Here is a 22,172-nt window from a genome sequence, read left to right as displayed (position 1 = left end):
ATGTTAGGAAGAACTTCTTTACCGAAAGGGTTGTTGGACACTGGAACAGGCTGCCCAGGGAAGTGGTGGAGTCACCATCCCTGGAAGTCTTTAAAAGACGTTTAGATGTAGAGCTTAGGGATATGGTTAGTGGGGACTGTTAGCGTTAGGTCAGAGGTTGGACTTGATGATCTTGAGGTCTCTTCCAACCTAGAAATTCTGTGATTCTGTGAAAAAGAGGAAGGCAAGGGAATGACTGCTGCTGCAGCACCGTTTGCTGAGGTTATCTCCCAGCCCTGCTGCTCCTTCCCAGTCAGTCTGGCTTTGCCCTTCCAACCCCAGCTCTCCAGCTTCCCTTTATGAGAGCCTCCTGATGGCAAAGCACCGCGGTGCCCTGGCTGAATGCTGCTCACTGCAAGGAAAGGGCTAACTGCTGTGCCCTGCTCTGCCAGAGGTAAGCTAACTGTTGTGCCTGCAAGCCAGGCATCCATCTCTTTTTCTTTGCCACTGCTGACCGGTTGACTCCAGAGCCTCCCAGGATGGATTAGGTCACTAACTGGGTGAGTTCACCTGTTTTCTGGCCCTCATGGTGCACCAGGGCAGACCGTAATGAGATGACATGGTGGCAAATTGAAATTACTGTAATTCCACATAAATCCTGAAATTTGGAAAGAGCACAAGGTGTAGTGAGAGGTACTGCACTAGTGAAAGTTTCAAAAACCTGTAATAAAGCTGGTGGCACCTATGGGGTTATCTAAGGGAGAGGCAGTGGAATTGTGTCAAACAGCTTGGCCCGCTACAACCACATGTGGTGCTGCAGACCAAAGGTGGACACAAGTTAGCAGTTTTAACCTCCATCACCTAAACTTTTTGTGATTATTATTGGAGGACCAGTTTCCTGCCCAGCTGGTCTATTGGTAAATATGGACAGTTTGGAGAACTGTAAGGCAGAACCAAAACATTCAATTTAAATAAGTCAAACAGTGGTAGGAAGAAGGTGTTGCCTTGTGCTGTTTTGTCTCTGCAAACTCAAGCAATTCCTAATGCTGACAGTGCTCCTGTTGTGCTGCTATGGCATTGGTTTCTTCCTCTCTGTCCCTTTCTGCACCCCTGACTGCTTATTGTGCTCTGCCAGCTCTGTTAGAGGAGCTCACACTGTCTCCACCCTCCTCGTGTGCTGTGAAGGCAGTGCAGAGTGTGCACGAGCCTTCTTGCATGGCAGAAAGAATGGGGTGCAGCAACAGATGCTGCGGTTACGGGAAAATCCAGGAAAGGTGTTACGGATATTTAGAGGTATAATTAGATACATATGATCCAGTATGGACAGACGTTTATCAGTTGTTAGATGCTTTGTTTACTCTGGATGAAAAACAAACAAACAAACAGAAACAAATACACAATGATTTTGACAAAGGACTGGGCTGTGGCCCAGTAAGACAGAACTGCGTGCCTAGAGCAAGAACCAGGTTTACCGGAATCACCAGACTTAGGCAGGGGTGGATGCAGTTAAAATGGGTTAGTGGAGCTGTTTGAAACTGGTCCTAATCTAGCATGGGGCAGTTTCTGGATTCTTCTCACATGCCACCACATGTAGCCCCCAGCTACCAAAACCTTGCCATGTAAACCCACTACACTAGGCCAATGGCCCAGGCATGTGGCCTGGCACCCAGCAGTTTTCAGGCAGACAGACATTTTCTCCTCTCCGTGTCTGGCCGACATTTTCTCTCACAGCTTTGCCCAGCCCCACCAGGTTACCCCTGTTGCTCTTTTGCAACAACTAAACCTCAGTGTGCTATCAGCATTGTTCTCATCGTAAATCTATAACACAGCACCGTACGTGCTAGTTGGAATAAAATTAACTCCATCCCACCTGAAAATGGGATGGTTTGTGTGAAAAGCAAAAAAACTCTCCATACTCAAACAGTAGTCAGACTTACAAGAGGTCATATTTTCCAGTGTTTTTTTTTTTTTTTTTTTTTTTTTTTTTAATAGGAGCGCATATATATATATCTATTTATTCATTAAATTGTGAATTTTATGAATATAAAAATACATTTTGAGTTTTATAAATATCTAGATATTAATCATACAATTTTTAAGTAACTCGACATTTCAGCAAAGCTTCAGCCTGTTTCAGGAGCGAGAAAAAACACAGACACAGAAGGGAGAAAGGAGGACGAGCAGCACGGGTGGTTTCTGAGGGGGAGCAGCTGCATCCCGGGTGAAAATCAGGCCCTTTTGAGACCACTGAGATGCCAAGGGGTGTAGGACATTGGCAATGGCGCCACCAGAGGGTGCTGTTAATGTGTTAATGCCCATCTTCTTCCTGAGACAGCCTCCACAGGATGTTTCCTGCTTTCTGCTGCTCTCTGAAAGCAAAGGGTTTATTTCTCAAGCTGACTCCTGCTTCCTGAGGCAGGATGAAGCCATTTGCCAGTGTCCTGCTCCATCTTTATGACCGCTGTCATCCGTCTGCCCCGCTGTGAGGTGCTCAGCACAGGTCAGTGGTGGCCCTGTCTCCCCCTCCCTGTTCCTAGGCCAACCCCGCAGAGGTTTCAGGTGGGCAGACATTTTCTCCTGTCCATGCCTGGCAGACATTTTCTCTCACAGCTTGGAGCGGCTCCACCAGGTTATCCCTGTCGCTGCTCCATCCCTGCATCCACCTGGGATTGCAGCAAAGAGCCCAGTGGGCCTGTTTCCTTCATCTGAGGAGCCCTCCCCTCAGATGAGGGGAATAGGCCATGGCAGTGCGTTGGACCCAAGGCCATCATCACTCCTCCTGAAGGCACGGAAACTCCGACTGCCTTGTCTCCCCGGGCCATATTTAAGGCATGTTCCTGCATTTGTCCTGTTGCCCTGTGCCGTGCGTAAGGCAAGAGAGGTTCTCTGCTAAGAGAAGAAAGGGCAACAGCATTGTCACTACACAGCCTTCAAGTGAGATTTCTTTGCCCAGAAACTTTTGAGATTTCTGGGTCCTGCAAGGGTCCTCCAAAGACTGGCAGAGAAGGCACAGAAGCTGCAGGACACTCACAGCCTTCTTCCTCAGAAGGCACATGGACTCTGGACAGAGCACACAGGGACTGTCAAAGGGCCCCAGCTAACTCTGTGTGGGCTGCTCCATCCAGCATCATTGCTGGTGGAAGTCGTCTTGCCTAAGCCTGTGACAAAATGGAGCCGGGTGACCCCTGCAAGAGATGCAATTGCTGTCCCCTTGTGCATCTCCACGTGTGTCCACGTCAGGGCTCAGTGCAGTCCACAGTCCCCCCTGCAAGTGCTTCTGACACACCTGGTGTTAGAAACATCCCACACCTCTGCGTGCTCTGCAGTATCTTTCCTTAAAACACAGAGCTAGGACTCCTAACTTTAGAAACCTCAGAAATGGCAGCACCTTCCTTGCTGTGCTCAACTCTTTGTATCTCACAGAAGCCATCCAGTGACTTTTGCAAGCTCTTGTATCGCTTTCAAGGGGCACTAAGTGAGGACACCAGCACTAACAGAGGGACCTGTTGCTGCCACGTGCCCCAGTTCTTTTGGGGCTCCCCCTGTTCCCTGGGGACGTGTGAGGCAGTGGGGTGGCCAGTACCCCATTGAGGAGCAGCACGGGGTGTGCTGGGCTACTTGTGGATGTAGTGCACACAGTGCTGCTGGCAGGTCCAGGGCTGGAGGTGGGAGTTCCTCCTTGGAAGGACAGGGGATGGCTGCAGGACTGTTCTGCTCCCTGTCGACATGGGGCTCTGCAGGCCCAGCAGCCTCTGGGCCTCCTCACTGCATTGGCACACGATGGTGTTGACCAGTCCATCCACGAAAGCTTCTGTCCTATCCCCCAGGCATCTCAGCAACTGCTGGACTAGGACATTCCTTTCTGGCCCGGCATGGCACAGGGTCTGCAGGATTATGCTCTCTGCTACCATTGCTGACCGCCAGTGTGCCCTGTAGGTGACAGACAGCTCCCAACGCGGCCAGGGCAGCACAACTCACCGCCTGCCCCTCTGCTCCCTCTGCTCCCCTCATGAGGGAGCTGCAGGCCACCATAAGGTCTGCATCCTATTATGTACTGTACTTTTTTTTTGAGAACAAACTGTGAGAAGAAGTATTGAAAGCTTTGCCGAAATCCAAAAAGATTACATTGACTGTCTGTCCTTACATAAATTGCCATTCAGAAGAAATATATACTCCACCTGGCAATTTTTCAAAGTTTTAAAGGTAAATTTCTCCTCAGGAAACCTGCAAGACCTTGTATTAAGATTTTTGCCACGTGCTGTCACATGTTCTGCTCCTGGGGACCTTGGACCACCGTTGCAACCATGTCTGCAATGTGTACTTTTAACAGGAGTGAAACTTGCTAAAATTTCCAATGTGACCGGCAAGCTTCCTCTGAATCTATCTATTTAGTTGAGCTTTCCTGACGATGCAGATTTTATTTTTCCAAAGGAAATACTTCCCTCTCTTCCAGGACACAGACATAAGAGAGGAGTGATATTTTGGATGCTTCCCTCTAACTCCAGATACTTTAAATTGATGAAGTAATTCTAGTTCCATCAGCACTTTGCAATAACATACTTGGTTGGTTTTTAAGCTACACACATAAAATTGTGAGAGTTGTGGTGATCTTGGGAAAGCATCACACAGCTCTTGCTCTAGGTCCAAAGAATTAAAGGAAAAGGCAGGCCTGTCAAGCCAGCAAACTGATAAAAAATGGATCAGTTCTTTATAAGACATCTTTCCTTAGGGAGGTATCATTTCCTACCTGCTGCTGATTAATGCTGTCTGTGCTACCATCTTGTGGTGAGTACATAGTAAGGTGAGTTAGTGACATTAGAGCATTTTTGATTCTTCAGAAGTTTCTTTGAAACTCTGAATAATTTTCATCAAAGCTGACATGGTATCATTTTTCAGCACCTTTAATATAACACCCTATTTAGTCTTTCATGTCACTGCTGTTCTTTTCAAAAGCAGAAGGTACAGGTGTGTTAGCTCATGGGAGATACGGTGAGAACTCTACACAGATGGCAGTGCCTTTGGAGGCCTTATCAAGAGCCAAATTTTCCTTCTGCCTTGTGTTCTTAAAAGCATGTAGCATTAATTCAGGCTTCTGTGTGAAAACTGTGGTGTTTTCTGCTGTCTTGGGTTTCTGTGTGCAGGTGTGGGCTGCCTGAGAGTCCTGTGAGAGAAGGTGACACAGAGGCTGGCAGTTCTATTTCTCAGCAAGAAGTTTCCAACCTTGGCTCCGCTGTAGGTTTAAGCACGAGAGTGACGTTTGCAGGGCCTTGGTGTACCTGAGCACTTCAGCTGGTGCAGACAGCCTTTCTTCTGCCTTCTGGGGTGCTCCTGAGGTAGGAGAAGGAGCAGGGAAACAGCAAGGCCATTCCCAACCCCGACAGAGAAGTGGCAGCAGAGATGGATAAGGACTTCCAAATCCACACCTCATAACACAAGGAAGAAGGAGGACAAGGTGTTTTCTTATCTGAGCCCAGTGGCACTATCTCCGGCTCAGCCCAGACTCCAGCTCCTGATCAGCCTGCTCTGGGTCAGGAGGAAATCCTCACCCCAGGTTTCTTCCACACCAGGAGAGATGTTCACGTCTCGTCTCCTGCAGGGCCTTCCCTTGGGCTGCAGAGCTGTGCCTTCGCTGCCTTCCCCACACCTGCAGCACTGTTACGGCACAGCCTTGACAGCGTGTTAATTCACCTGAAAATGGTCTTGCTGATTCTTGTCCCTCCTGAAGCGAGCAAGAGGATAACCTGCTTAATGAAAAGCCCTGCAGCCAACCTCTGCTTCACAGCTTTTGCTGCCCAATCTGTCACGACAGTCACAAAAACGTGTCAGACTCTCACAATAAGGAGCCCTGGTTTAGGATGTTGTTTTGTTTGGCCTACATATAAAATAGTTTTTGGTACATTTTTGTGTGAAAGTATAACTAAAATATAGCAAAAACATGCCCAAAGAGGGAAGAATTACTATAGCAGTTTAATTTGAATGGAATATAGTTTTCCATTTGTTGGTTTTGGTTTCTTGGGCTGACTGTAAATTGTCACAGTTGGTTCCATTGGGGAATGCTAAGCAAATAAATATTGGTTAGGATATCATTTCTTAAAGCCAGTCAGCAAGGAAGGCGAAGCTTTAATTTGCTTATTCGATTGATTTAACTGTAGTTTGCTACTCTTTTGAAGTGAAGCTCACACAGTCTAGACATTAGTCCATTTTTCATTAAGTATTCCTCTTCTGTCTGATTTTCCACACATGCCTGTCATGTTTCCCTTTCTCCTTTCTTTACAGCCTGCAGTTCTCTCGAAGCAGAGGTGATCGTTTGCTTCCAGTTTTCACTCCTCCTCCAGACACTGGTGGACCTACAACAGGACGTGGGTAAGGCTTGCAGCTGAGAGTTACAAAAACACAAATTGTCAGAAGAGTAGAGCATTTCCTGAGGGAAGAGTCGCTGAAAGCTCACCCAGGTGTTTAACTGCTCCCCTAAGACTTTGCTTCACCTCGCCTCTGTTGTTGAGGGAAAGGAAGGAAGGCTGTCCCCCCACACAGCTAGCCTTCCACCTAGCGTTACTTTTAGGCCTCCCTGGGTCTCAGGAAGGATCTGGTCCAGAGTGTTTACTATCTTGGGCTAAACCTGCCTAGCACAAGCTTGTTCTGTATGCATGAGTGGAACTAGCTATTCCCAAAAGCAATGGGTCTGCAACAGGCTTGTAACAGCAAAAAGCCTGGGGCTGGACAGGCATGGACTCCAGCCTAGTATGTTGGGTTTTCATGTGAGATGTGCAGCATCAGCCTCATGAGAGCTGTTCAGGGAGGAATAAATGGCATCTCTTGTCTACTGGCCAAACATTTTTTGTAGTAACTGAGCGAAGTTACGGGCTTTTCTTGCCTGAATAGATGTGAAGGAGGCACGGGGGGAGCAAAACCATTCAGAAAGGACATGGTTTGCATCAGCTGCCATGATTCCACTCAGTTCTGGAGCTAAACAATTTACCTGAGCTGAGGATGTATCCTAAAGAGATTTCAGTCCCCTAAGGGGAAAAGAGAGCATTCTTTGAAGCTCTTTGAGTAGGTGTTTGATGCCATTAAACAACATGGGGAAGCCTTTGCTTGATGAATGCACATCCCAGAGACAAATCTGAAACAAATATTCCAGCAAAAACATTGTGTTTGTGGGAGAAACTCTTTGAAGTGATAACAGTAACAATATTTTCATTTTTCACACTCTAAGTGTTGTCATATGGTTAGTTAATATTTACAAAATCATATTCTAATTAACATATTTCATTATTTAAGAAAATCCTAGTGCCTTTTGACCACTAGAAAAAACATTTAACAAATATGTAATTGCTGTTACTGAAGTCCTCATTGTTAACCTGCTTGTACAATCTACCAGGCTACACTTTACTGAGATTAAAATTTAAGCTGGCAGGAGAAAATGTATTTGGATATGCCTTGGGAATCAACTAAGATTTTTTTGCAGAACATATCTCTGTTTTCTGAAGCTCACTCAAAGTTTTCAGAGCCAATAGTTTATCTGCTACAAACAGTAGAGACCAGCAACACATTTCCAGACCCGGGCACTACCACCTGCACCAGAGGAGTGTAAAAACCCATCTTCTTGGACAAATGCAGGACCGCATCAAAAATTACTTCTTTCATCAGATCTGATTTGATATGGACAAAAGGACGACAGATTGTTCCCTCTGTCATTCTCAAAATGGTGAGTGCTCTTACAGCCCAGCAGATGACTGCCTTCAAGTGTTACAGAGCTTCTGATCTCAGCAATATTTATTGGCAATGAGTTTCACAACCTAATTATGCAGCAAGAAAATGCAATTCCATCCCTTAGTCTATAATGTGTTATCCCTTCCCTTCCCTTCCCTTCCCTTCCCTTCCCTTCCCTTCCCTTCCCTTCCCTTCCCTTCCCTTCCCTTCCCTTCCCTTCCCTTCCCTTCCCTTCCCTTCCCTTCCCTTCCCTTCCCTTCCCTTCCCTTCCCTTCCCTTCCCTTCCCTTCCCTTCCCTTCCCTTCCCTTCCCTTCCCTTCCCTTCCCTTCCCTTCCCTTCCCTTCCGTTTTTGCAGGTGGGGAGGACGTCAGTTCACCAGCCTGCTGGTGCTGGTGGAGATGGGGCTGCTCCCTGGGGAATATTCTACAGGTCTTATGTCTTCCCTGCCAGCAAGGACATTTTGGGGCTCCTCTGGGGGTGCTGATACCTCCCCTATTAGCCTGTTAAGTCCTAGCCCCCTTCTGCGTGTGGCGAGGCATTAAATAATCACTTTTTGCTTTTCAGCTCTTAAGTGCAAAGCCTTTGTGTGAACAGCTTAAAGCAGCTGCACAAACTGACCCCGAAGAGGTCGGTAATAAGCCCCTCACAGAGAGGAAAACAAATTCTTGAACAAAATATTTCCTTCAGCCAATTTGTCATGACTACATCTCTAGAAATTAAATGCAAAGTTGCCCGAAAACGACATTCAGTAAACAAACTCTTAAGCATCTGAAGTAATCTTAAGAGCTGTTTTCCACGGAAAGTGCATGCAAAAACTATTCCAGCTGACAGAGCAGTGCCACAGTAAAGAAGTTCCTCTTGACATATCTTGGAAGAATTTTGCCATCCATGACAACTACATCAGGCGCTGTGCTGCTTCCTCTGAATCTCTCCAGCACCGCCCTGTAATTCTGCACTTCATTTGCTTTGGGACAAGGGAGGCTGGAAGGAGCACGGTGTCCGTCCCTCTGCGCGCCCGTGCTGCATGACAGGCACCACCTGCCTCCTTGTGCGTGCAGCTGGCGCTGCTCTGACCGCACGGCTGACGATTCCAGATCAGACCGACCCAGAGGACGGCAGTAAGAAGCTAGCAAGTCTTTCCACCCATTTGTATGTCACACCTAGTCGTGGCACAAGGGATAATTTGGTGAGGCACAGTAGCATTACAGATATCAGGCTTTCCAGTGATTGCTTTACCAGGGGCAGAAATGTGCCGGCACAAACAAGCCTGAGTACGGGCAGCACCGCCAGCATGAAACTTCCTAGTGATGCAGAAGCTTCCTTGTGGGCAGGAATATTTTAGCCTTAATAAATGCAGAAATACTCCACGAATTATTGGTGCTCTGGAGTCCACCATTCAGAGTGGTTTTGTGCTTCCTTTTGGCTGCTGATAATTAAAAAGGTATCAGGGCAACTCGTGCCGCATGGAAGAAACTTGTAGAGACGACAAAGTGCTGAATTGATTTCCTCTGCATTGGGTCTGTGTGGGCAGATTTCTTTCACTGTCCATAGAGACTCCCAGAAGGTTTAGTAAATTTGTGTTTCATTCTGAGTTTGTTTTCCTCCCTGGGCTCCACTGTTGCTGTTTAGCTGGGCTGGTAAAAAAATAAATAAATAAAAAAAATAACAATAATAATAAAAAAAGAGGTTAAAAATCCTAAGGAGAAATGCTCCTGTCTTTTACCATCTCATTAATAAATTAGTTATTTAGAAGATTATTTAGAAGTTCTAATTGCTTTCTGAGCTTCTCTGGGGTTAAATTTGGAGACTACATCTAGCACTGAGTGGAAAAATATTTGGATTTGGGATATTTTTTGAATATTTAGATATCTGAGTACCTGGAATGATGTGCATTTCTCACTGCAGTGCTGGTCATATAGGTACACATGTTGTCTGTAATACATTGTTACCAGACTGATATACAAAGCACCTGATTCAAAACACAATACCTGGAATATATCTGGCACTTTATCTACAGTAAATGAATTTGGTTCCTGGAAGCCTCTCTCTAAAGCCATAATCAAGATTCATGATTTAATACCAAAAAGACAACAAATGCCAAAACAAACAAAGAAACAAAAAAAGCAAAAAACAAACCAGGAGTTTCTAACAAATACATGAAAAAGGATCTCAAACTTTCATTGTGTTTACTTTTAATTATCTGATAGGAGCTACAATCTTATCTCTGAAACTATGTTTTAATTAGAATTTGTGACTATATTTATGTCATGATCACTGCTGATAGCTGAGATACTTAGCCTTCATATTCTCCAGCCTCCACCCCAAACAGAGTAAGTAGTGGGGTCATACAGATACATTTCCTATTAAAACATGACAGTCCTGTAAGTAGTTATTGAACAAAGACTACAAAAATGTTCATTATGATGATTCAGCAGTTTTCTTCAGTGTTTTGTAAAGTAGAAATCTTGTGAACTTTTAGACTTTTGTGAAATACTGAGTAGTTAATGTATAGTATTATATAAACTTCTGTTTATAAATACAATAATGTTCTACATCTTTATAATGTTCACTTTGACAACCAGAGCTTCTATCCTATTTGTGAGCCCTTGATTTTGCTAGTTTATAATGTTAGCGGTGTTTGTAAAAGCACCTTGCTCAGCTTGGGAAAGATGTTCTGCTGTGACCAGCAGGAACTGAAAAGTCCCCCACAATGATTTTGGATGCTGGCTGCAAAAGTCCAGAATGACTGAACCTTTTGTATCTTAAGAGTGGTTAAAATGCACTTAACAGTGGAAGAGTATCATTTTCTTTGTTGCAACTTTCGCATTCATGCATGACTGACGTAGGTAGGAGAATTATTATGACGAGTCTTTCCTTACTTCAAACGTCCTACTCTTCCAGTGAAGGTGCAAGATACAGCTCTATTTGTAAACAACCGAAGCATAATATCCGCGAGGCATCATGTAAAGGTATCATCACTGTCAAAATGACAAGCCAGCATCACAGAGAGTGACTGCTGTAATTGACAGAGATGGTGATCAGGCTCTGAAACTGTTTTCTGATTGCATATTCATGATTCCTCTCTATGATATGCTACAGCTAGTCTGTGAGCTATTCTGAGCAGATGTTTTAACAGGACTAGACTGACACCTCATATTTTGAGATCTGCAAGTCTCATATTTAGCACAGTTCCCCCTATTTTTATTTTTTTTTTTCTTTCCCAAATGCCCGATCCCTGACATGTGGACTTAGTTGTGGGACACTCTTTTCCTTTCCAATGTTGAATATTGTTAAAGAGCTCAGAGAAAAGTTTGGGTTGCAAAATGCAAAGAAATTATCTGATCCTGTCCTTTTTCTCCTCGCTTCTGTTTCTGACACTGTAAGAAGGGTTGGGCAATTTTCCAAATAAAAGCTGCTTTATTTTTATTTATTTATTTTTTTATTTTTTCCCTTGTCCCAGGAAGCAACAGTTTATCAAAAACTGAAGTTCTATACAAGAAGCACACAAACAGACAAAGAAAAATATATGGCAACACCACAGACTGCTTGCAACATTTCTGCAGTTTCAGTTCAACTTGTAGCAGCAGCCAAAGTATTCAGCAGACCAGAAAGCTTTGCTTGTGAAGCCCATTTTTAGTGCATGCCTAAATCAGGAGGATGCATTTAAGAAGGCTGACGGAACTCCCCAAAAATCTTTCCTTTCACACACAGCATGAAACCATTCAAATATCTCCCCATTCTCCCAAACTCCAGACCAACTGGCAGCCAGATTGGAAATGTGAAATTGCACAAAATGTCTGAGCTGATCAAGCCTTGCTGTTAGCACCAAGGGATGGTCTTGATGATGACTTTCTCATCCACCCCTCCTCTGCTGCACAGATCTACCTCCTGTTTTGCACCTGCCGTGAGAGCCTTCAGTAAGCTGACTCAGCTCTCTGTCCCTGGAAACTCCTTGTATGCAAGAGGGCAGCTTTTATCTAAGGATACGTGTCTCACCCCTTGCTCCCTCCAGATTCAGTATGTTGTCTTGGTGTCTTCCTTGGGAGTGAAGCCACCTTGGACATTGGCTTGCCATCCCTCAGCCAGCAGCCCAGGAATGTGGAAACAGGCCCTACAGCCAGAAGGTGACCTCATTTTTTTTTCATGTGGGTGCAACACAGGCTGAGGAACAGCTCTGTAGTTCTGAATGGTTTCCAAAGCAGCTTGAAGCTATATTGTGGTTTGCTTGGGACTGTTCTTGTCTCCTTACTGGTTCTTTGAAAAAAAACATGGAGCTGGGCAGGAAATGGTATTTCTTTTTCACACCATTTATGAAACCTTCCTAACCGGAGCAAAACATCAGCTTTCCAGATGGGGGGTGAAATTTCAAAGAAGTGTAAAAAACCCTTATTCTAACTACAATGTATAGTTGTATTTTATGTTTGGTTATTATGCTTCTTTGTTGTTGTTGTAATTATTGTTTTTTTCCTTTGACTTTCAGATTTTATTTTTTTTCCCAAATGAATACATGTGTTAATATTAAAGAATGTTAAATGACCTGACTATTCACGTTTAACAACAAGAGTGGCCTCGCTCCCAACGGGTGACACTTAATACCGCATGGTTATGACTGTCCATCACAACTGCAGTCATTCAGGTATGTCATCCAAATGCATCATTTTTTTAGGTAGCACAATGTGTAGTGAAAGATTACTGGAATATGGTTTCAAACATCCTGTTGAAGGTCAGTGTTGCAACTGGAGCGACAAGGGCTCTTTCTCCTACAATTCCATAAATTATAGGAAATAATTTATGCGTTGGCAGATCTTCCCGGTGACTCTAAAGTAGCATTAATTCATGGCTTTTCTCCCTGCTCAGTGTGGTCATACTCACTGCAAAGACAGCGCTCTGGACATTGTATTTATTGTTCTGAAATCCACATGGTAGCATGTGCTCCTGTGTATCTTGGCAATCAGTTAAGCTGCATCGAGCACTGCTTGATTACCCATTCATTCCTACATGTTTCTCTCCCACAGGCTAATTCATCTCAAGGTTCTTTAACTTTTATGGTCTTAAAAATCCTAGTTTTCACAGCTGCAGGAGCAGGGAAGGGAAATAATATTTGTGAGTTGAAATAATATTTGTGAGCTCAGACTCCAGAAGGGGTTCTCTCTTCCCTTTAAAGGACTTGGATGTCCCATCTCAGATTCCAGAAGGAAAAACGTGTCTGCATTCAGTGGCATCCTGGTAAGATGGGAAAAGCAATAGTATTATAAAAAGAAAAACAAACAAACAAGGATGCTGGTTATTGAAATAAAGTAAACTTTTGCCACAAAAGAAAATCACTGCAAGCACCCCATCAAAACACAGCGTGTAAGGGTGCAGGACATATCCGTACCTCTGGAACACTCTTCAGGTGCAGCAATGCATCACGTAATACAAACCAAAATGACACTATGCCATATCTTGTGTACAACAAATAACTCTTGCATCAGGTGAGGGGCTGCCAACCCATTAGACTGGAACAGCTATCCTTGAAATAAACACGAGGAAATTGTCTTTACCCTTTGTGGTCTGGAAGATATGTGTGATCACGCACATTTTGAAAGATGCAACAACAAGGAAAACTATTTTTATTTAATCATGATGTATTTTTGAAGCTCTATCACTTTTTCATCACTTTTCACTTTTTTGTCATATGTTGATCTGAAATATTGTACATTTTGAATTGATGACCTGACAAAGGTCATTCTGTTAGTACTTCTCCATTTTTAGTACATGCTGAAACTTTTTGGAAAAATAAATCCTCAATAAAATGCAGCTTTGTAGAAATATGTTCTGCTTTGCCCATAGAGACAGGGAAATAAATAAATACTAACAATTTATTTATTTTTTTTAATGCTAAAACATTTTTAAAAAGTCACAACAGATGGTTTGTTTTCTTTCATTTTATATAGTATATTAATGTGATACATGTATATGTATATTTAATAGCATATTGTTTAGTATAGTTAGTAGTATAGTGGTATATGCTTAATATTCCACATTCAAATTTTTGTAATAAAATGTTCTCTTTTTAGAACAAAATGTTTTGATGGTGTTGGGAAATGCTTAGAAATTTACAGAATGAGTATTTTCATTTTTTAATTTTATGGCAGATATATGAATCTGATGACATTTGGTTTCTATATGAAGTAATATTTTTTCAGCTAACAGCTATAAATCTCTTCAGAACAGAAATTATATTTTATCATTTTTCTTCACTTTTTTAAAAAAAAAAAAAAAAAAAAAAAGAACTAATGACTACCCAGCGTTTCCCACGAGATGGCAGTGATGAGTTGTGAAGCTTACAGCAGAAGATGAAGAGAGACACAAATCTCTGTGAAAACAGAAGATAACAGTTTTGATAAAGCAACAAGAACGAGGATATTACAGAGTTCACGGAGAAAGCTCCAGCTTTAGTTCACTCTTCTGTGTCCAGAGTAGCATATCTTTTATTTTAAGTATGATTATATACTCTTCTCCTTTTTAAGATGAAGCCAAAGTTGACTGCAGAATCTGATTACAGTCACCTGAGATAATTTTTAGCTGAAGCGTGTGTGTGAGTACAGATTTCTATCAGAAATACGTGTTATTATATTCATGCAGTTTCAGTGCTTACAAGTTAACTCCTATGAAATGTTGGTGTTTTAAATCTGCTGTTAACTGAATAGATAGAACCTAGAAGCTGTTTTGTCTGGGAAAAATACTGTAAGCAGAAAAGACATCTCAAGTGACAAAAAAAGAGAAAGCCACTACAAATACAGTGACAAATGCATATTAGGAAATTAAAAATTTATTATGAATATGAATTAATGTTTTATTATGCTTAATCTTACTCTGAATCTTATTCTAATTAACATTAAAAAATAAAGAAAAGGAATTCTATGTAGCAATGAGTTGCCCCACACATACAATAAGGAGTTTGTTCAGTCATGACAGAAACTGTTATCAGATTGAATACAGTGATTTTCCCTATTCCTAACTGAAATGCAAACATGTCCCCATCACAATCATAAAAGTCCTACAATTCCTTTCATATCTGATTTAATCTAATCTTATCTAGAAAGCACGTGGGAGTAAGGAAGCTGATATAGAAAATTTCAAGCCTTAAGCAAGAACTGATTCTTTTTTTTTTTTTTTCTTTTCCCATTTTTTGTCTGAAACAGGGGCAGCTTGGACCATTCATGTCTCTCTACAGACACATACACACATGTGCCTACACATGCACATGCTCTTAGTATTTTTTATATTTTTATAAAATATAAAAATATATTTTTATATTTTTTTAGTTTCTTCCAACACTGTCTTCTGTCACTGTGTACTTTTGTGTAAACGAATACTACTTTACAGTGAGAAAAAAAAATTAATAGATTTTTTTCTGAAGATGTTGGTAGAGAGTGGGTGGTAGAAAGCAGCAGTCTGCAGACATGGGGAAAAATGCCAGCTTACACTGTGTGGGGTGATGGTCGGGAACCTTTTGGGGAAACTCGTAAATCACAGCTGCCTATGAAGGGTAATAGATCTACTAGAGGCAATACAAAGCCTTCCTATGGGATTTATATGAGCAAACAATTCACCCAGACAGATTTCAGCTAAATCAAGGACAGGTCCCACCTTGGCCACATCCAGCATCTACACCTGTTTGAAACTCTTTCAAATTTGTCACTGTATTTTATTTTTTTTTCAGGTGTGGTACCTGGGATCAGATGCAGTATGCCTGGAATCAATGCATCTGACTTCACTGAGAAAGGAGTTCCCAGCACTGTTTGTCTGAAATGACATTTTTTATTGTGCTGGCTTATTGTTGTTGTTGTTGGTAGTGTATGTGTGTTTGTTTTTTCGCTATTCACTAATGACCAAATTCTCTAATGACCAAATTCTCAGTTGCTGTGTATCTGCTACAGCCTTTGAAGGTCTTGAAGAGTGATTTATGTTTCCTGTAGGTCTGCTTCTTGACCACAATAGGTGTTTTGTTTGTTTGTTTGTTTGTTTGTTTTTTCTTTAGTGACATTTTATGGCCTTTCTGCTCCATTCAAATTCATTTTATTTCCATTTGCTAAGACTTGGATCTTACTTCTGCTAAAACATTGAGAGTTGTACTGTTTTGCCAAGAAAAGTTAAGTCAAGTTCAGAATGCCCAAAAGCTAACTGATGAATATTGCATCATTTAGGTATTACATTGACAAATGCAAATAAGGTACAGGCTGTGTCTTTGCCTTTTATTGGTATACTTTAGTGTTTACCGCCTACTGAACAAAAGTGACTGTCAGATACATTTATGTTTTCAAAAATACTTTGAAATATAGAAAGTCTGAGAGGGTTTTGTTTGCTGAAGTGGAAGATTATGTTATAGATGTTAGATATGCTTTTTGACTCACTGCAGTGTCAAGTTGACTTTGCTGTTTGGATGACTCAAAAAATAATTGATTTCTATAAATGCCCAGCTTTTACTGAGTTGGAGTAAGTTGTTTTGATCTTTTATTATTATTATTAGAGTGTTTCTTTTTGTTTGTTTGTTCCCTTTTTAAAAAGTTCACAAGAAAGAATCATGAGTACATATAAATATTCTTTCCCTTTCTTAGGCTTTTAGGCTGACTTTGGACCTTCAGATGTTGTTAAAGGTAGATAAAGCAAGAAATTACAGTACAATTTAGCTACACAATGGAGTGAAAACAAACCAAGCAGACCGTAATTTGTACATATTAGTTTATCAGAAGAAAAATATCATTTGTACTTAAGATTCTGTGGCTCCTGAAATGAAATGCCTGCAAGAATAACCACAGAAGCTGCAGTTAAAAAGATAATGTTGCCTAAAAGGCATATTCACTTTTCTTCTGCCAAGGTATCATCTCTTTGCACAAAAACTGTTGAAAAGTACAAATGAAAGGATATAAAAAAACAAGTGACTTTGGTAATTCTGTTTGTGAAAAAAACTACATCTCTAATGTGATGTTTTAGAAGCTGTATTTTCTATCTCATAAGCATATGGTAGTTGTAGTTAAGCAAGAGGGGATAAAAGGAGTTGGCATATTCTTTTGAATTGCTGATGAAGAATCTGGATTACAAACTGAAGGAAATGGTGATGAAATGGATGATATAACTAATTACATTACTTTTCATATTTGCACAAGCATAAACAAGAACAGAAAATGCTCAGCTTCCCACATTAGGGAATAATGTTGTCTTGTGTGTATTATGCTGTAAACACCAGAAAAAAAAAATACAAAAAGTTCAGTAATTTCTGTTCACACATTACTTGGTTTTGGGGAAGCAGAAGACTGTATTCAGAATGCGTCTTACACTTACATTGCAATGAAAGAGAAATTAATTCAAAACACCATTCTACTCTGAAAAATAAATAGGATGTGTCATCCCAGGAGCATTATATTTGCCATCTCTTCATTGTCTCTTAATTTGGGCCATTTAGAAGTAACATTAAAACATTTTATTGCTGCTGGCTCTGAAAACTTCTTGGAACTTTAAAGTGAAAGTTTGCCCTTTACATTTCACCAGAAATAAGGATTCTGAGACCATCAGTTTTCCAAATATTGATAGCAAGGCAGAAGAGAACCTAACTTGTTATCCTAGCTATGTTCATGGACTGATGATAAAAGAATAAAAATATTTTGTTCACATAACTCTACAAACAACTGTCTGAATACAAACAAGGAGTAGTACTTTTATCAGCACTTTCTAAATCAGAATTTCCATAATAGTGAATTAAAGAACGAAGGGAAAAGAATGAATTTACTATACTGCTGGATTAATCAGTCCTATTTGATTTTTAGCCTACAGCTGCAATGTTTTCTCTATCCCTGTAGTACTTTCAGAATTTCAGCTTGCATTTGAATAACTTTGAGACTTTTCCAAGCTCTACTTTTCTCTGACTGAGAGGCTGCATGTTTTTAATTACTCCCAACAATATGAAAAGATGTACCAGGATATATAAAAACTTTTCAAGATTCTGTAGAAACGTAGAGCGAAAAAATAATCCTGCCTCCAAAACTGGTTATTACCCTGTCTGAGGAATGTTACCTGCAGCAAGTTTTTCAACAAAACAAAACATATAGCTAAAATTAAGGGAAGATATCACCCTTTCCCCCTGGTTATTTTATGAGAAATATTTCAATTTTTCAAACAGTTTTACTATCAAACTAGGCCACTCTGAAAAAGCCAAGAAAAAACAAAACAAAACAAAACAAAACAAATACTTGCATATGAATGCTACAAGCCTATGTTTTTATATCTGCCAGGGTTTGTCTGGTTTCACATCAAAATGATGTGAAACTACAAATCTCTCACTGCACCACTCTTCAGAAACAGGGTCTCAGAGGAATACTTTAGAAAAGAGGAAAAAAAGCCTATCTGTGTGTATTCTCTCCCAGGTTCTCTCTTTAAAGTTCTGTTTTAACAGATTTTCTAGATTTTTTTTCTTTTCATCTTTTCAGACCTTACAGAATAAAACCTTTCAGCCAAGGCCATTATCTGGAAAAACCTAAAGTCTTGAATTAGGCACCTGGTCATGAAACATCCTGTGTTTAAATCACAGTAGCCAAAACAGTGGTATTGGCTCTCTTTGACTTTCACCAAGGAACTTTATTGTAGAATTACCAAACTTCAGTTCATTTTTGGAGACCTGTCCTTTTTTTACTCAATTGGCAGAGCAATTCAGTACTGCCCCCACAATTGTGACAGTTAAGCTTTTCACAAAGCATTTTGCATCTTTAATGTGCACCACAAATATTAATTTTGCCTGCCTTGTGTTAATACACAAGGCAGGCAAAGAAACAGCACAGTCTTTCTGTAGGTGAAGGGTGGGGAGGTCTGGGGTTTGATTCTGCTGGAAGTTACCTACATCCAGCCTCTCACTGACTCCGAGCATCTTTACACAGCTGGTACTTTCACACTGGCTTTAGACCCCCCAATACCTGCCACAAGGTTTTGCACAAAACAAAGCTAGACAAGGATGTTGGTGTGGCTTGCACCACCAGCTTTCCTGATGCACCAGGCTCAGCAGACATCCCCAGCTGCATCCTGACCACAAAACTGACCATCAGCCTGGACCATGCATGATCCAGTGATCACACATAGCATGGGGTATCTGGAATAACATATCCCATCTGAAGGATAAGTAGTTTTGTGAGCAGAATGACTGACGTGTGAATCTGAATTTCAGATTATCAGGCATGCTTTTACTGCATTTTTTTTTTTTAATTATTATTATTTATTTTTTGCCTCCTTTATTACCCTGGCCTTATTGCTGGGCAAATTACTTGCTTTACCTGTGCCCCAGTTTCTCTAAATGTACAGTAAGGAAGCGCACACTTACTGATATACTTTAAAAATCTCTGGGCAAATTCACTGCTAATTGTCATTAGCATTTATCACCAGTGACAAAACTTTGCAGGCAAAAATATTTCTCCAGGTACAAGATATACTGCAGGGTGAGGCTCCCTGCGATCGCAGATGAAATTACATTGGCCTAATGGTCCTTGACACACACACAATTGTTTTCATGCTGGCAATACAATACAGCCAGGCCTAAAAGTCCAAACACCATCCCCAGGGTAAGTACCAAGCCTCAGACTAGTAATGACATACACATCTAAACAGGCGTACTTCAGCTCAATATGTGCAGATTTGCCCCGATGACATAAATGACATCTGGAAACTAAAGCCCATATACGTACTGACAGTGAGTGACAATCCCCACACAATTCCCATACAAGTCTTGCAAGTGAAAGGCAAACATTAGGAAGGAAAGAATTTGGCATGCAAACAAACAAACCCTAAAGCATCCAATTTCCTCTTACTGGGGTGGAAAGACACAGCTCTAAGTTATACTGCATTTCCTTCAGCGCACAGCTTCAGCGCCAGACATTTCCAACTGGCTTCTGAAAAGGGGGAAGAACAACGTTTTGTGCAGCTTGAAATACTTTCCAGTATTTCCTGTGCTTTAGGGCACAACCTACATCTAGGTTGTAAAGCCATTAGTGTGCTGTCCATCACAGGCGGTTGTGCATCGCCCTCTGTGCACAGATTTGATTGGATTTGGTAGCATGCAGCTCCCACCTGAGGTGCTGGAGCTGGACTCCTCTCTCTTTGGATGCAGGGAGCTGTGCACTTACAAAACACAACACTCCTGGTGGAGCTCTTACTATGAAACAAAGTCTGCTTCCTGCCAGCTGTTTTAAAATTCACGTTTTCTCCTGTGTCTTTGAAATTCAGCTGATTTGTTAGCACAGGATTGCTTTCATGAAGTGTTGATAGGCCCCTGCGAGGACTCTGATCTGCAGAAGGTGCTAGAGTTTTTTTTTTGATCAGTCACTTTGTTTTCTGGTTTGGATCCTGAATTTATCAGCTTTATATGTTTGGTTTTCGGTTCTGATTTACTGTTTCTCCCCTCTTATATTCAAACATTCTGTGCTATTTAGCAGAGCTCTTGAATTCCCTGACTCTCTCAGGATAATTGGGTGGATAGGGAGGGGGACTTCTTTGTTTTAAGAGACTTTCTGGTTTCAGTATTGAACTTAGTGCATTGCACACACACTGTAAAAGACCCTTTCATTTCTGTTAGGTAAACTCATAGCAGAGTGGGTGCTGAAACTCTCTGCTCATGGAGTAGCCATGGTTACCACCAAAATGCTCTGGATAACTGGTGGACCCAACGTACTGGTGTTCAGAAAAGTCGTGGGAGGGTTGTTTTGCACCTTAAAGTAGTTATTAGCCACCTGGACGTGAGGTTAATATCAGTTAATTCATCTGGGCTTTCCCAAATTTGCCTTAATCCTGTCCTACTGTTTGTGCTTTGTCTCTTGCCTCAATTTCCCCATGACTTACTATTTAAGCAGTTTTCCAAAAGTGAGTCGGTTGTAGTTAATGTCCTCTGCACTTGTGGGTAATGTAAAGTACAAAACTGCCTGACCTCAAAGTAATAGTTAAATATAATGAGTTATCTAAGCACTCAATTAAAGTAAAATATGAACACTCCACCTGTACTTACCCTGCAGCCTAAAAGGCAGTAGCCAGCATTATTTGCAGTGCTGTAGCACCTTCAGAAGCCACCCTATTGAGTGAGTCTTGTTTCAGTGTTGCCGTGATGTTTCTGAAATGAAAACCCGAGAGACAAAATCACTTGAAAACTGTTAGGCAGATTTGAACTTCTTTGTCTACAAAACTTTTCTGAAAGACAGACTCGAGTCTTGTCTGGGAGAACCAAATGGGTACACTGCTGGGATTAAACTAGTTTATTGTACATGGACACAGCTAGCCTAGCACAGATTGCTCCTGAATAGGAGGAGGAAAGAGCAATTAAAAGAAGCATTGACCCCAAAGCTGGTTTTGCTTTATTGAGAAAGAAATGAAAAGGAAGGAAGGAAGGAAGGAAGGAAGGAAGGAAGGAAGGAAGGAAGGAAGGAAGGAAGGAAGGAAGGAAGGAAGGAAGGAAGGAAGGAAGGAAGGAAGGAAGGAAGGAAGGAAGGAAGGAAGGAAGGAAGGAAGGAAGGAAGGAAGGAAGGAAAGAAGGATTGCAACTAATCTTGCTATACGTGTATATGTGTAAAATTTGGCAAGGGTATCTTTCAGTGACATTGGAAGTATTAACTATACTAACAGAGTATTACCTACCTTTTCTTTGTTTGTTTATTTTTTCCTTTAAAGCTCTTACCTTAAGAAATGGTGCTTATTTGCAACTTCCAATAACTGAAGCAGTTCTTCAGCAGACCTCCAATCGTGTCCCAGGAAATTAATCTTCTAGTGCTTTGGGTGAAGAATCTGAATGAACCAGAACTTTGAATTTGTCTTGCACTCAGGTAAACATGATTAAGAAATGATAAGGCATGGTGAATTAACTTTGACAAGGAAAACCTCTCCACACCCTCCCCCTCTAAAAAAAAAAGATAAGATGAAATATATATTAGCATGTTTTCAGCACTGACATAAAGATTATTTAAATGAAAGAACAGTAATGGCAACAGGGAAATATCATTTGCAGTGAAAATCCTGCTTGAAATAAATGTTGGGGGAAAATAGAAAAACAAAGACATTTATTCTTTTATGTTGCAGAATTAAGAGTTGTGAGTACACTCATCTTCAAGTTGTGTTAAGTACTGTTTTTTTAAACTGATGCTATTATTGCAAATTCCTTTAAATAATAGAAACATATAGGGCAAGCTCTCCCCCCCCCCCCCCCCCCCCAATCTTTATTAGTATATAGATTGTTCTTTTTCAATATTTGTTTGAAAACCATGAACTTTGGATCATTTTATTAATTCAGCTAGCTCCTGATTACAAAAATCAGGATTCCCACATGTGGGAATTTTCTTCTTCATACATGTTTATAGCAGTGAGCCTGAATAGGGCTCCTGTTAAATATCTTACACTTACAGGAGCTGTGTTTCATAATTTTTCAACTTTTAAGTCAAATTAAGTCATTATAGCACAAAATAATGAAAAGCAA

The 22,172-nt window shown here is 41.2% G+C and overlaps 2 long non-coding RNA genes across 3 annotated transcripts; one reads left to right on the top strand and one right to left on the bottom strand.

The window, feature by feature from the left end:
- The first annotated feature begins 2,296 nt into the window (after positions 1-2,296).
- Positions 2,297-16,811, top strand: LOC311427187. 2 transcript variants are annotated; one of them, XR_014687242.1, is made up of 6 exons: positions 2,297-2,479; positions 6,256-6,342; positions 7,448-7,687; positions 11,154-11,817; positions 12,174-12,329; positions 15,402-16,811. It is a non-coding gene; the product is annotated as an uncharacterized lncRNA (long non-coding RNA). The 2 variants fall into 2 exon arrangements; XR_014687243.1 differs by having other exon boundaries at positions 11,154-12,329.
- LOC311427188 lies at positions 12,323-21,507 on the bottom strand. The gene is made up of 3 exons (XR_014687244.1): positions 21,381-21,507; positions 20,718-20,819; positions 12,323-12,916 (listed from the first exon to the last, which is right to left on the bottom strand). It is a non-coding gene; the product is annotated as an uncharacterized lncRNA (long non-coding RNA).
- Between the last annotated feature and the right edge of the window lie 665 nt (positions 21,508-22,172).

This window comes from Aythya ferina, assembly GCF_964211825.1.
Source record: "Aythya ferina genome assembly, chromosome: Z".
Classification (NCBI taxonomy): Eukaryota; Metazoa; Chordata; class Aves; order Anseriformes; family Anatidae; genus Aythya; species Aythya ferina.
This window is presented reverse-complemented; position numbering and strand designations above follow the sequence as displayed.